The following is a 13,351-nucleotide window of genomic DNA, read 5'->3' as shown; positions in this document are numbered from 1 at the left end:
TTTTATTTTTTTTTTTTAGGTTTTTCGAGACAGGGCTTCTCTGTGTAGCCCTGGCTGTCCTGCAACTCACTCTGTAGATCAGGCTGGCCTTGAACTCAGAAATCTGCCTGACTCTGCCTCCCAAGTGTTGGGATTGAAGGTGTGCGCCACCACTGCCCAGCCAGCTTGTCTCTTCTGCACTGAGCCTCCAGCAGCTGATGGTTGCTCATCACCAGCTGCTCGTCCCTGTTCCCGGATTCTGGATTCTTTGTATCTGCTGTTTGCTCCGCTACTTTTCAATCAGCTCAACTTTTGACTTACTAGGCTAAGGGTTGACTTGCCAACTCCTTGACTGCTGGGAGAGAAACTCCAGGGACCGGCTAGCTTTGCTGTTTCTTTTTGGGAGTGTTTGACAGTTTGGGGTTTTCGAGGTGTTCCTTAATTTTTCTAAATGGTCAAATTTATGGGTATATGTTTATAGTATTCCTTATTCTTTTATGGTCTTTGGGATTGCCTTCTCTTTTTTGCAATTCATAATTGTGGGCTTTTTTTTTTTCTTTGTCAGTTTTCCTTATTGGTTTTGGCACACACACACACCAAAGAACTAACTTTGGATTTTATTTTATTATTGATCTTTCACTATAGCTTTGCCTAATCAATTTCATTAGTTCTTTTTGTTTTTGTTTTGAGACAGGGTTTCTCTGTGTAGTCCTGGCTGTCCTGGAACTCACTCTGTAGACCAGGCTGGCCTCAAACTCAGAAATTTGCCTGCCTCTACCTCCCAAGTGCTGGGATTAAAGGCGTGTGCCACCACTGCCCCGCTATTAGTTCTATTTTTTTATCACTCTCTCTGTGTGTTTGTGTATGTGTGTGTGTGAGAGAGAAAGGGTCTCAAAATGTAGCCCTGGCTGGCTCGATTCAACCTACAGAAATCTCTGCTTCCGAAGTGCTGGATTGAAAGTGTATACTATCTTGTCAGGCTCTCATACCCCCGACCAACCATCTCTCTCTCTCTGTCTCCTTGCCCCCACCCCATCTCATCTCCCACCATAGTCCAATCTTGCCTGGAACTTAGTGGGCAGTCCAGGCTGGCCTCTAACTCTCCGACTCTCCTTATGTCTCATCTTCCTGGCTTGGCCAAGCTTTGCCCTCAAAATATTTTCTAGCTTCCCTCAGGATGCCAGCTTTGGTTTAAGTGCTTTTCAGGGACACATCACTGGGGCCAGCACGATGACTCAGCAAGTAGAATACAGGACAGGAAAATCCTGATGCTGACGCTGAGTTTGACCCCCAGAACTCACGTAATGGTGAAAGGGAGAATTGACCCCATAAACTTGTCCTCAGATACCCAGATCTGCACTGTGACTCACACACATTTCAGACATGTAATAAATAAATAAATAAATAAATAAATAAAAGAATGGGGCTGGAAAGACAGCTCAGCGGTTAAGAGCACTGACTGCTCTTCCAGTGGTCCCGAGTTCAATTCCCAGCAACCACATGGGGACTCACAACCATCTGTAATGGGATCTGATGCCCTCTTCTGGTGTGTCTGAAGACAGCTACAATGTACTCACATACATAAAATAAATAAATAAATAAATCTTTAAAAATGTAAGAGAATGCATTGCTTTGCTTCCAGATATTTGGATTTTTTTCCAGATATTTTTTTCTGTGTACCCTCCCTCCCAGGCTAGCCTCAAACTCACAGAGACCCACCTGCTACTGTCTCCTAAGTGCTGGGTTAAAGACATGTATGCCACGGTTGGCTGAATTGCTAAGTTTTGTGGCTCAGAATGTGGATCACTGTGCTGAGAGAGTCATGTGAAGACTTACTTCTTATACACACTAGGCAAGCAACTAGGCCCCGTGGCAAACATTTGCAATCCTGATGCTCTAAAGAAGAGGCAGGAGGACTAGATTATGGTCACTCTTGGCTCCATAGCGAGTTCAAAGCCACTTTGGGTTACATAAGATCCTATTTTAAAAAAAAAATTTTAAGTGATTTTACGTAAAGCTGAGTGTTGAAGCACATACCTGTAAACTCAGCCATAAGGAGACTGAGGCAGGGTGACCATGAGCCCGGGACAAGATGGGCTATACATAATGAGACCTTGTTTCAAACAGCAGCAAGTTATATCAATCCTCAAACTTGGGGACACAGAGCTATTTCTTCTTCCTGTTGAATCTGTTTTAGATGTTTGAGGCTGTATTTAAAAGTCATGGGGCTGGAGAGATTAAGAGCATGATCAGTGGTTAAGAGCATTGATTGTTTTTCCAAAGGTCTAGAGTTCAATTCCCAGCAACCACATGGTGGCTCACAACCCTTTGTAATGAGATCTGACGCCCTCTTCTGGTGCATCCGAAGACAGCTACAGTGTACGCATATAAATAAAATAAATAAATCTTTTTAAAAAATCGTGTATGCTGCAGGGCTGTGGTGGTGCATACCTTTAATCCCAGCACTTGGGAGGCAGAGGCAGGCGGATTTCTGAGTTCGAGGCCAGCCTGGTTTACAGGGTGAGTTCCAGGACAGCCAGGGCTATACAGAGAAACCCTGTCTCAAGATCCGCCCCCCACCAAAAAAAAAAAAAAAAAAATCGTGTATGCTAGCCCAGAGTGATGGCACATGCTGTTAATCCCAGTACTCCTGAGGCAGAAGAAGGTAGATCTCTGAATTTGAGGGTATCCTGGTCTACTGAGTTCCAGGACAGCCAAAGACACACAGAGAAACCCTGTCTGGGGGTGGGGGAAACAACAAACAAACAAATTACATATGCTGAACTGAGTATGGTGGCTCACACCACACCTGTAACCCCAGCTCACCGGAGGTAGAAGCAGGACGATCCTGAGTTCAAGGTCACCTTTAGTTACATATGGAATTTGTACGGTAAAATATCCGAACCCAATTTTGGGTTTAAAAACTTACCCAAGGGCTGGAGAAATGACTCAGCGGTGAAGAGGACTGCTCTTCCAGAGGTCCTGAGTTCAATTCCCAGCACCCACATGGTGACTCACAACCATCTGTAATGGGATCTGGTGCCCTCTTCTGGTGTGTCTGAAGACATCGACAGTGTACTCACATACATAAAATAAATAAAGTTAAAAAAAAAAAAAAACTTACCCAAACCCACCAATCCCCAGGCTTGTCTTGAAATGTCACCAGTCCCCACCCTGGAAATCTCCACCCTGGAGAATGCCCCTTGCCCCAGAAACCTTATATACCTCCTGCCTCTTGCTATGTTCTGTGCAAAGGTATCCATCCTCTTGTGTTTCTCCCAGTAAATCTCTTGATTAATGTTTGTTGTGTGGAGTGACTTTGTCAAGTTACGTTCCTTGGAACCTGACTACCAGGTTTCCTTTCCCTTCAGAGTTGTATCACTTGCAGTTGGGGAAATCTTCCCCTGGGGCTTGTAACACTTTCATTGGGGAAAACTTAGCCCTCAGCTGTAGCACCCCACCAGGAAGGCCTCTCCTCTAAGAACTGTAATATTTACAGAGTTCTAGGCCAGCCGGCTACAAGAGACCCTGTCTCTAAATAAGTAAATAAACATAAAAAGTAGGTATGCGCCATTAAAATAGATACAAATTATATTGCTCCTGTAAATAAACTTGAAGGACTAGACTCTAAATCCTTAACTGATCTTCTTGTCGCATGCTCTCATTTTTTTACGGTAAATCCACGATTTTAAGTGTTTTGCAAGATGCACAGAAAATGCTTGAAGTCTTTGGAGCTTTAAGGAAAAGAGCAATGGGCACATGACATGTTTCCTAGTTGGCAAGGAATTTTCTGGTCCATTTTGGAAAGCTACCCACTGACCACTCCTGCCAAGCTCCCTCCAAGCCTACAGCTCCACCCCGGACATCTATGGCTTACCAGCCCTTCCTTCCTCACCTCCTGTCAGCTGGCTGTGGGCCCAGGGACTTGAGAATGAGACAACGTTCTGAGGTCACCATGTGGACTGCCAGCCCAGCAGGCTTTCCATGATGTCACTTGGCTTTGCTGAACAAATGTCACCATTTTTTTTTTTTTTTTTTTTTTTTTAATGTTCCAGATGCTTCTCAGATGAGTTCTGGCTTTCTGGTCTTTTTGTTGGATTGTACTTTGAGACAGGATTATTATAGAGCCCAGACTAGCCTGAAACTCACTGTGTAGCAGAGGAAGACCTTGAATATCTGATCCTCTTGCCTCTACCTCCAGGTATGAGTCACTAGGTCTGGTTTGTAGGTGGAGCTGGGGATTGAACTCAAGGCTTTGTGCCTGAGAGGCAAGGACTCTACAGACTAAACCACATGCCTGGTCTCTGGGATTTTGTGTTTGTTTGTTTGTGTTGAGATGGTTTCTTTGTAGCCTAGGCTAGCCTTAAATTTGCTACATGACTTTGAACGGGTCTTCCTGACACATTCTGGATTATAGATTTACACCACGAATGCTCTTTTCAGAGCAGACTTTCCACATCCGTCATTGCAGGTACAAGTCTTACATGTTCCTCAGATGATGGATTAAATGTCTCTGCTGCCAAGGAACCTGGCCTAAGGCCAGGCTTCTGTGCCATTTCCTCTCGGCACTGTACTTACTCCTCTCTTGTGTGGAATACCTGGCACCATGCTCCTCACAGGTGTTGTGAGGGCCTGTCTCGCCTGTTTGCCTCTGCAATAGGCTCACTAATGCGCAGAGATTCCCAGTTCGTCTCCTGCATGGAGCTCCTAAAGTGAATCGCTTTAATCATGCTATTCCCCAGATCAAGAATCTACAATGAAGGCTCAGTAACAAAATGCTTGCCTGGTGTTCTCAAGGGCCTGGGTTTGATCATGAGAGGAGAGAAAGAAAAAGCCTGCAAATGACTTCCTAGGACCTCTTAATCAAGCCTGAACTTTTCCTCTTGACATTCTTTTCATTTTTTGAAAGATTTGTTTTAAATTTAAATGTATGTACCTTTAGTTTGCCTTTGTTTGTGCACCAGTGCATAAAGTGCCTGAGAAGACCAGAAGAGGGCACTCGATCCCCTAAAACTGGAGTTGCAGATGGTTGTGAGTTGCATGTGGTGCTCTGAGAACTGAACCCAGGTCCTCTAGAAGAGTGGCCAGTGTTCCTAACTGCTGAGCCATCTCTCCAGCCCCTTTCATCTTTCCTGACATTCCAGTTCCCTCGAACCCGACCTGACTTTCCATGACTTACATTAACTCCTAGGTAAATGAATCATTCTTAATATAAATGTAAACAGTGAATTAATCTGGCAGTTGTATTCACCTTATGCTAATCCCCAATAACTTCACAGAGAAACCAAGATTTATTTAAAACTGCACCTCAATAGCTGAGCTGTTAAAAGATGTACCTTAAACTTTTATGCTAATCTGTCTACCTCCTAGCTCCAGTCCCATCTCCTGATACTTGGATATTATTGATCTGACTCTTCAGATCCCTTCCACATGGCTCCAAAGCCTCCATCCTCCTTACTGTCTGAATCTCCCCTTGTCCTGCCTCTCACTAGCGGATGTCCCGCCCTCTTCTTTATTCCTCTCAGCCATTGGATGATCAGCATTTATTGACAAGACAGAGAATAAATGGTAAGAATTATTTACACAAACTGGAGACAGGAGACTCTGGGTGTAAGCATTACAGTGCTGTGTCCAGATTGAAACAAGGTCTGAGTGTAGAGAAATCAGCATTTGAATAACCCAAATATAAACTTTGCACTGTGTACTGTTGTTGAGATTAGTGTTCTAATAAAGCCATATAAAAGACACACAATCCAGATATTGTATTTATTAGCCAAAGGCCTGGATTGGGTAGATCCAGGGCTATTCTAACTTCTTCACCGGCTATAGAGCTCCTGGTCACTTGCTGTTCCTCCTGGCCACATGGTTCTGGTCCATGACGGCTTTCCTCCTCCTTGTCTGTCCACCTCTCTCTCCATCTGCAACCTCCTCTCTAACTTCCAGCCCCACCTTTCTCCCTCCACTGCCCAATCACAGGCTCTAGCCTTTTATCAACCAGTTAAATTTGGGAGAAGGTTCACATGGCATCACTTGAGTACTGTGATCTTCTGCTCCTCGGGGGCTACCATATCTTGAGAAACCAGTTTTAGCTACAGGATACACTCAGCATCGGACCAACCCACTACAGTATACAAAACATTATGGCCACACTTCTACACAAAGGACTTGCTTCTCCACTCAAGTCTTCTCTGTGCTTTCCACTTTCCTGCCCTTAGCTGAACCATTTTTCCTATGTACCTGGCAGGTAACCCACCTTCTGCTCTCTCTGACCCTCAAGAGCAACTTGTATCATTATCAGTTGTCTCTGAAATTATTGTGTGGGCATCTTGTGGATTGAGAATTTATTGATATATATATATATATATATATATATATATATATATATATCAGATATATATATATCTGACTGATTAATTATAAGCTTCTAGAGTTTTGATTTTTACCAGGTTACTGGGATTTGGGACTGCCGACCACAGTGGGTGAATGGCTGAGAAGGCTCTGAGGCAGATGAACCAGGGAAAGGAAGACTGCCAACTGGGGCTAGCCAAGAGATGGCGAGACCGCTGGGCAAAGAGTAGCTGGGCTTAGTGCAGGAACTTGGTGCTGGTTTTAAAAAATATTCTCTGTAACACTTATTGATGTCTGGTGTCTCTTCTTCTGTTTCTGGGCCTCATGCTCTTAAAGGGGTATCTTGGTCCATAACTAAGGATTTATTTTGCTGAGTATTTCACAGGGTCTCATCTGTGGCTGCTCGGACCCACGCTCTAAGATAGGCCCTCACAGTGGTGGGATTGGACGGCCAAGGAGCTCATCCACTATAGGACAGACAGGAAACAGTACAGAGCAGTGACCTAGGGGACCCAGTGTAACCTTCGAAGCCCTCCTCCCCACAACAGACCACCTTCCTACAGCTGGAGGTCAGCTTCCAATGTTTCCATAACCATTTAAGATAGTGCTACCAAGTGTTCAAAGCACCCTGTGGGTCGAGACCCCTTTAAGGGGTCAAAGCACCCTTTTATGGGGTCGGATGTAGCTACTTCGGGGTTCTTCTTTTCCCGCCCTTTATCCTCTCAAACATTTCATCCAGTAACATTAGATAGGAGAGAAACAAGGATCGAGGGGAGAGACGGATTAAAAAAACCTCTGAATCTAATTTCTTTCATTTGTTTCTTCTTTGAGCAGTTACTAACAAACCACAACCACCCACCCCCCTTTCAGGGCCCTAGCACTTATGTATCCTCTGAAAAGTTCCCAGAATTCCAAACATCTCACAGGCACAGAAATTATCTGCAGCTGGCAAAACCGTGCTTCTACCAGAGCACGAGGCAAATCATGGTCCAAAGCAGCCCCACATCCCTACACCTGAGATCAAAATGAAAGCAAACTCTTAAAATATTCCTGTGGCTTTTTAAGAAACCAGAATGCCATGTTTCTCACTACAGTCATGTATCAAATATCCTGCATATCAGATATTTTCATCACAATACCATTACAATTCATGACAGTAGCAAAGTTTACATTATGATTCATAACACTAGAAAAATAGTAAAGTAGCAGCAAGAATAATTTTATGGTTGAGGGTCATTACAACATGAGGAATTGTATTAAAGGGTCATAGCCTTAGGAAGGTTGAGAACCACTGGTCTAATTGGTAGAGAAGTCTCAAGAATTTAGTGGGGCCCAGTCTCAAAATGGTGAATGATGGTGATGATGATGATGATGGTGGTGGTGATGAAAAGGAAGAATCGTGGAACACCTCTAATTCCAGCATTTAAGAGGTAGAGGCAGGAGAACTGACATGAGGTTTAGGATAGCCTAGGCTGCATAGCAAGTTCCAGTCAGGGCTACATTGGGAGACACTCTCTCAAAAGAAGAAGAAGAGTGGCTAAAGACCTCACGACTAGTCTGGGACACATAGCAAGACCGTGGCTTAAAAAAAAAAAAAATGCACTGACAAGATTCCATTTACTCAGCTGGCGGTGGTGGCAGAGACTGGTGGATCTCTGTGATTCAAGGACAGCCCGATCTATAGAGAGTTCTAGGACAGCCAGGGCTACACAGAGAAACCCTGCCTTGAAAAACCAAACCAAACCAAACCAACCAAACAAACAAAAACACAAAACCAAGACGACGAAGACAACAAAGTCAACGACTGTGGCAGTGGCGGTAGCAGCAGCCACAGTGGTGGCAAAGAGGAGGAAGAAGAGAAGGATGAAGAGGAGGAGGATGAAGAGGAGGAGGAGGAGGAGGAGGAGGAGGAAGAAAAGTAGGGGGACATTCCCCAAGAATGTGCACTACAGATTTGCTTGTGGGAGAGGAGTATGCAGAGGCGAGGGGGGGGGGAGGGTCGGGAGAAGGGGGCGGCAGGAGGAAGTGACCCACAAAACTTTGGATGGATGTTAAATCCACCCGCTGCTGACAGAGCAACAGGACTGGTGTTTAAGCTGAGCTTAGCGAGAAGAACCAATAGCCAGACCGAGTGACACAAGCCTGTGAGGCACAGCCTGTGAGACACAGGTCTGTGATCCCAGTGTTCGGGAATCTGAGATTGGAGGAGCGCTGTAGTTTAGAGGCCAGTCTTGGGGTACAGAGTGAGAACCGTCTCAAACAACCAACCAGAAGCGATGCTTAGGAGTGCTGTTGAGCAGGAGAGCATGCTGGAGGCCCTCGGTTAGATCCCCAGCACTGCTTAAAACAACAAAACCACACACGAATGTTAGTAAGCATTTGTGCGCTCTGCCAGACACTCCAGACACATCGTGTCACCTCGACCCTCCAAGACCCCGTGAGGTGAAGCTTATTACCTCTCCTTTGCAGAGGCATTAACTGAACTCAGAGAGAGGCTGCATGTTCCAGCCGCCGTTGAGTCTCCAGGCACAGAACAAGATTGCACCAGCCTACTCTGATGGGTATGTCCTTGTTATTATGCCTTGACAACCTGCCTGGTAGTCCACTTTCCAGATGTTGGATAATTCTCTATAATCTACTTCCTGCTGTTTCTGAGCCTTAGGTCTCTTTCTGGTCCTTTGCTTTCATAGCTAGCTCTGCATGAAGCATCTTTGGGCCAAGAACTTTTTCACAGTGCTATTTTGCACCGTTATTTCCTTCCTAGGTGGAGTTATTTTGTGCCCAGGCCTCATTCTATAGTTCGTTCACACTGAGGCAGTGTTTATGAATGGTCTGAGAGGGTCAGCGGGACTGAGAACCACGGTGATGGCTGCGAACGGCTCAGGCATAGAGCATTTGCCTAGCGTGGGCGAGGGCCCGAGCCCTCTCCTCAGCACTGCAAAATAAACCACACAGGAGAGCTAAAGACAGCTTTTAAAAAGAAAAGGTGTGTTAGAAGGTGAGGCTCTGAGGAATGGGTCTGTGGTCAAGAGCACTTGCTACTATTCCAGAAGTCCAGGTTTGGTTCCCAGTAGTTATGTCTGGTTGCTCACAACCACCTGTGACTCCAGTTCCACGGCATCTGACATCCCTGGCATCTTCCATGGGCTTCTGCACACACATATACACACAGACACATGCATACACATAAAAAATTAAAATATTTAATTAAAACAAAACAAAAAAAAAGGATAGAAATCAAGCCATGGTGGTGCACAACTTTTAATCCCAGCACTTGGGAGGCAGAGGCAGGCAGATCTCTGAGTTCGAGGCCAGCCTGGTCTACAGAGTGAGTTCCAGGACAGCCAGGACTACACAGAGAAATCCTGTCTAGAAAGACAAAACAAAATAAAAAGGAGGAGGAAGAGAAAGGAAGAGAGAGGGAGGAGAGGGAGAGGGAGAAGGAGAGGGAGAGGGAGAGGGAGAGGGAGAGGGAGAGGGAGAGGGAGAGGGAGAGGGAGAGGGAGAGGGAGAGGGAGAGGGAGAGGGAGAGGGAGAGGGAGAGGGAGAGGGAGAGGGAGAGGGAGAGGGAGAGGGAGAGGGAGAGGGAGAGGGAGAGGGAGAGGGAGAGGGAGAGGGAGAGGGAGAGGGAGAGGGAGAGGGAGAGGGAGAGGGAGAGGGAGAGGGAGAGAGGCTGGGTGGGAAGATGCCTGAGCTGGTACAGAGCTTATTGAGAAGCATAAGGACCTAAATTCACGGTACAACACCCACATAAAAGTCTGGGTGTGGTGGCATCTGCCACATGATTGTGGCATCCCAGCATGCACTGGGGCAGGGAGAGGCAGAGGTAGGTAAATCCTGAAGCTCACTGACTAGTCATCGTAGCAGAACTGGTGAGCTCCAGGTCCTTAGGGAGACATTCTGACTTGATAAAGAAGGTGCAGAGGTAGGGAGACCGCTCAGCATGGGGACTTGTGTTCAAATCTGGAACATACATGTTAAAAGCCAGCTAAGGCCTGTAAACCAAGGTTGGTGACCGAGACTGGAGGATCCCAGGGGCTTCCCAGTCAGTCAGCTGAATCAAAATGGTAGACTTTAGGCTGAGGGAAAGACCCTTCCTTAAAGAATAAGGCAGAGACTTATAGAGGAAGGCACTCAATATTCTCCCTTGTGTGTCCCCCCACACAGACACACAGACACATAGGCACACGTACCTTATACCTCCACCGCAGACACATCAAAAACAAAAAATAAAAATGAGGTGATAACGCACCTTAGGGGGAAGCAGTCCAAGTATGTGAATGAGAAAAGCTTGCTTTAATTAAATCATTGGCTTTAATTAACTTGGCTACTCCACCAAGAGCAGCACCTGTGGCTCCCACCTGTACACTGTACACACTTGCGCCCACCCACACCGACACACAGGATTGCACAAGCACACAGAGACAAATAAAAAAAAAATAAAGGAAAAAGTGAAGGAAAAAAACGTCAGCGATTTCTTTGCGGAAGGGAATGGGTGGGCGGGGCAGGGTAGGGGAGGTATGTGGGAGAGGCAGGAAATGAGAGTCCACAAGCCCTTGGGGTTGGAAGCAACGGGAGTCAATCTCAGAGGCTTCTAGTGGCTTTCAAGACTTCCTTGGGCTGGCGAGATGGCTCAGTGGTAACGGTGATTGCCACCAAGCCTGGTGACCTGAGTTCAATGCCCAGAAAGAGCTAATTCCTACAGGCTGTTCACTGACTTCCACTTGTTCTGTAACCTGCACCCTCAGACCATGGCGCATGCGCGGTGACTGCTCTGCCCTCAGCTCTGGCCATGATAAATATGTGGAATATTACTTTTGAGACGGTGCCTCACTGTGTAAGCCCATCTGGCCTTGAACTCAGAGTTCTGACTGCCTCTGCTTTCTGAATGAACAAATGTAACTGAAAAGGAAGAGGGGCTGGAGAGATGGCCCAGCGGATGAGGACCGGGTTCAATCCCCAGCATCCACATGGCAGCTCACAACTGTCTCTAAGATCTGACACCCTAGCAGACATACATGCAGGCAAAACACTAACGCACATAAAAATAGATAAATAAGAAGGTTTTCAGCTGGGTGTAGTGGCTCAAATCTTTAATCCCAGCACTCAGGAGGCAAGCAGATCTCTATGAGTTCAAGGCCAGCCTGGTGAACAAAAGGAGTCCAGGACAACCGGGGCTTCACAGTCTGTCTCAAAAAACAAAAACAAGCAAACAAAAAAGGGTTTTCTAGTATCAGATCCCGTGTGAAGGTCAAGATAGAAAGGAGATTGGACTGGCTGTGTCCCAGCATCTTCCAGTGTGATGACACACTCTGAAGAAAGATGGGTAAGAAGCCTAAGTCCCCAGGATGCTTGCTGGGTATGGTGGGTGGGGGATGGGCTGAGACACCATACTCCGGCCCTCCTGTGGTTTTCCCTTTTTCTAAAGGTAAATATCTCCTGGGGCGGGGGTGAGGGGTGGGGAGGTGGGGGGAGCGGGGAGGGGCAGACTCAGAAATAACCTGGGGATCTGGCTGCAAAGTAGGGATGGACTGGTCTGGTCGGACTTGACTTGGTGGTTGTGTGGCTTGAATCCAACCCTGTGAGTAGTGAGTGGTGTCCAGAGGATTCTAGCCAGGGTCCCAGCCTCGTTCATCCCCAAAGCTAGTCTCACAAGAGAGATTAAAAATTGTAGGTAATGAGTGGAATCATCACCGCCAAATGAATTAAAGCAGATGATTTCATTAAAGCAAGCTTTTTAATTCATGTCCTTAGACTGCCCTTAGGGAAGCCCTAAGGTGGGGTTTGAGAGCTCAACTCAGGGGTGGGGGCTTCCCAAATGGGGGATTTGGTTGGCAAAATAAGTGAGGTTACAGGAGCAGAGAATAAGTTAGCCCCCCCCCCCCCAAACAAAGACATGGTTGCAAGGTGGGCAGAGCAAAGTAGTCACCGGTGGCCCTATAGCCTTTTGAAACAAAGGTAGGGTTGCAAAGTGGTTATAAAAAACTTTCTGAAACAAAGACATGATTGACATTCTTGGAATAGGCAGGACAGAACCACGTGTAGTTAAGGTTGCAGATGGGGCATAGTCCAATCCTTGAGAAACAGAACCTTGCCGGGCACTGGTGGCACACCAGGCAGAGGCAGGTGGATTTCTGAGTTCGAGGCCAGCCTGGTCTACAGAGTGAGTTCCAGGACAGCCAAGGCTATACAGAGAAATCTTGTCTCGAAAAACAAAACAACAACAAAAAACAAAAATGAGAAACAGAACCTTAACCATAAACAGGAATGAGAAGGGGGTACCTTTGGGGGCCCATGATGAACCATCCCTTCCCCCCTGAGGTACAAGCCACACAACGGTACAGTATAGAATAGAGTTTATATAGAGCATGGGGAGGGGAGTTGAAAGGGTAGTAGAGACAGAGAAAGTGGGGGGGGAGGAGAGAGAGAGAAGAGGAGGCCAGCCTTAAGGCCATAAACACGTGGAGAGAGAGGGAAATGGGGAGAGAAGGGACAGAGGGGGAAGAGGGAAGAGAGGAAGAGAGTAAGAGCAAGACAAGAGAGTGAGGAGGGGACAAGCAGCCCCTTTTATAGTGAGTCTGGCATAAACCTGGCTGTTGTCAGGTAACTGTGGGGTGGAGCCTAGAAGAAAGGCTAACACTGACTTTGAGACCAGCCTGGACTATAAAGCAAGTTTCAGAACTGCCAGGATTGTTACACAGAGAAACCCATCTCAAAAAAAGGAATTGGAGAGGGTGGGGCCAGGACAGCAGCTCAGTGGAACCGGGCTTGCCTGGCATACACCAGGCTGTGAGGGCTGCTCCCAACACCGTGACAAAAAATGATTCGAAAGCCAGTTGTGGTGAGACGCATCCATCTGGAATCCCGGTGTTCAAGAAGCAGTGGAAACTGGAAGTTCAAGCTCTTCATCCTGAGCTAGATTATAAGTTTAAGGCTAGCTTGGGTGATAAGAGACCCAGACTCAAAAGTTTAAAAAAAAAAAAAGAAAAAGAAACTTCTCCAAGTCAAGGTGGCAGTTGTTTCC

This window comes from Arvicanthis niloticus, chromosome 6 (genome assembly GCF_011762505.2).
Source record: "Arvicanthis niloticus isolate mArvNil1 chromosome 6, mArvNil1.pat.X, whole genome shotgun sequence".
In the NCBI taxonomy this organism is placed as follows: domain Eukaryota; kingdom Metazoa; phylum Chordata; class Mammalia; order Rodentia; family Muridae; genus Arvicanthis; species Arvicanthis niloticus.
This window is presented reverse-complemented; position numbering follows the sequence as displayed.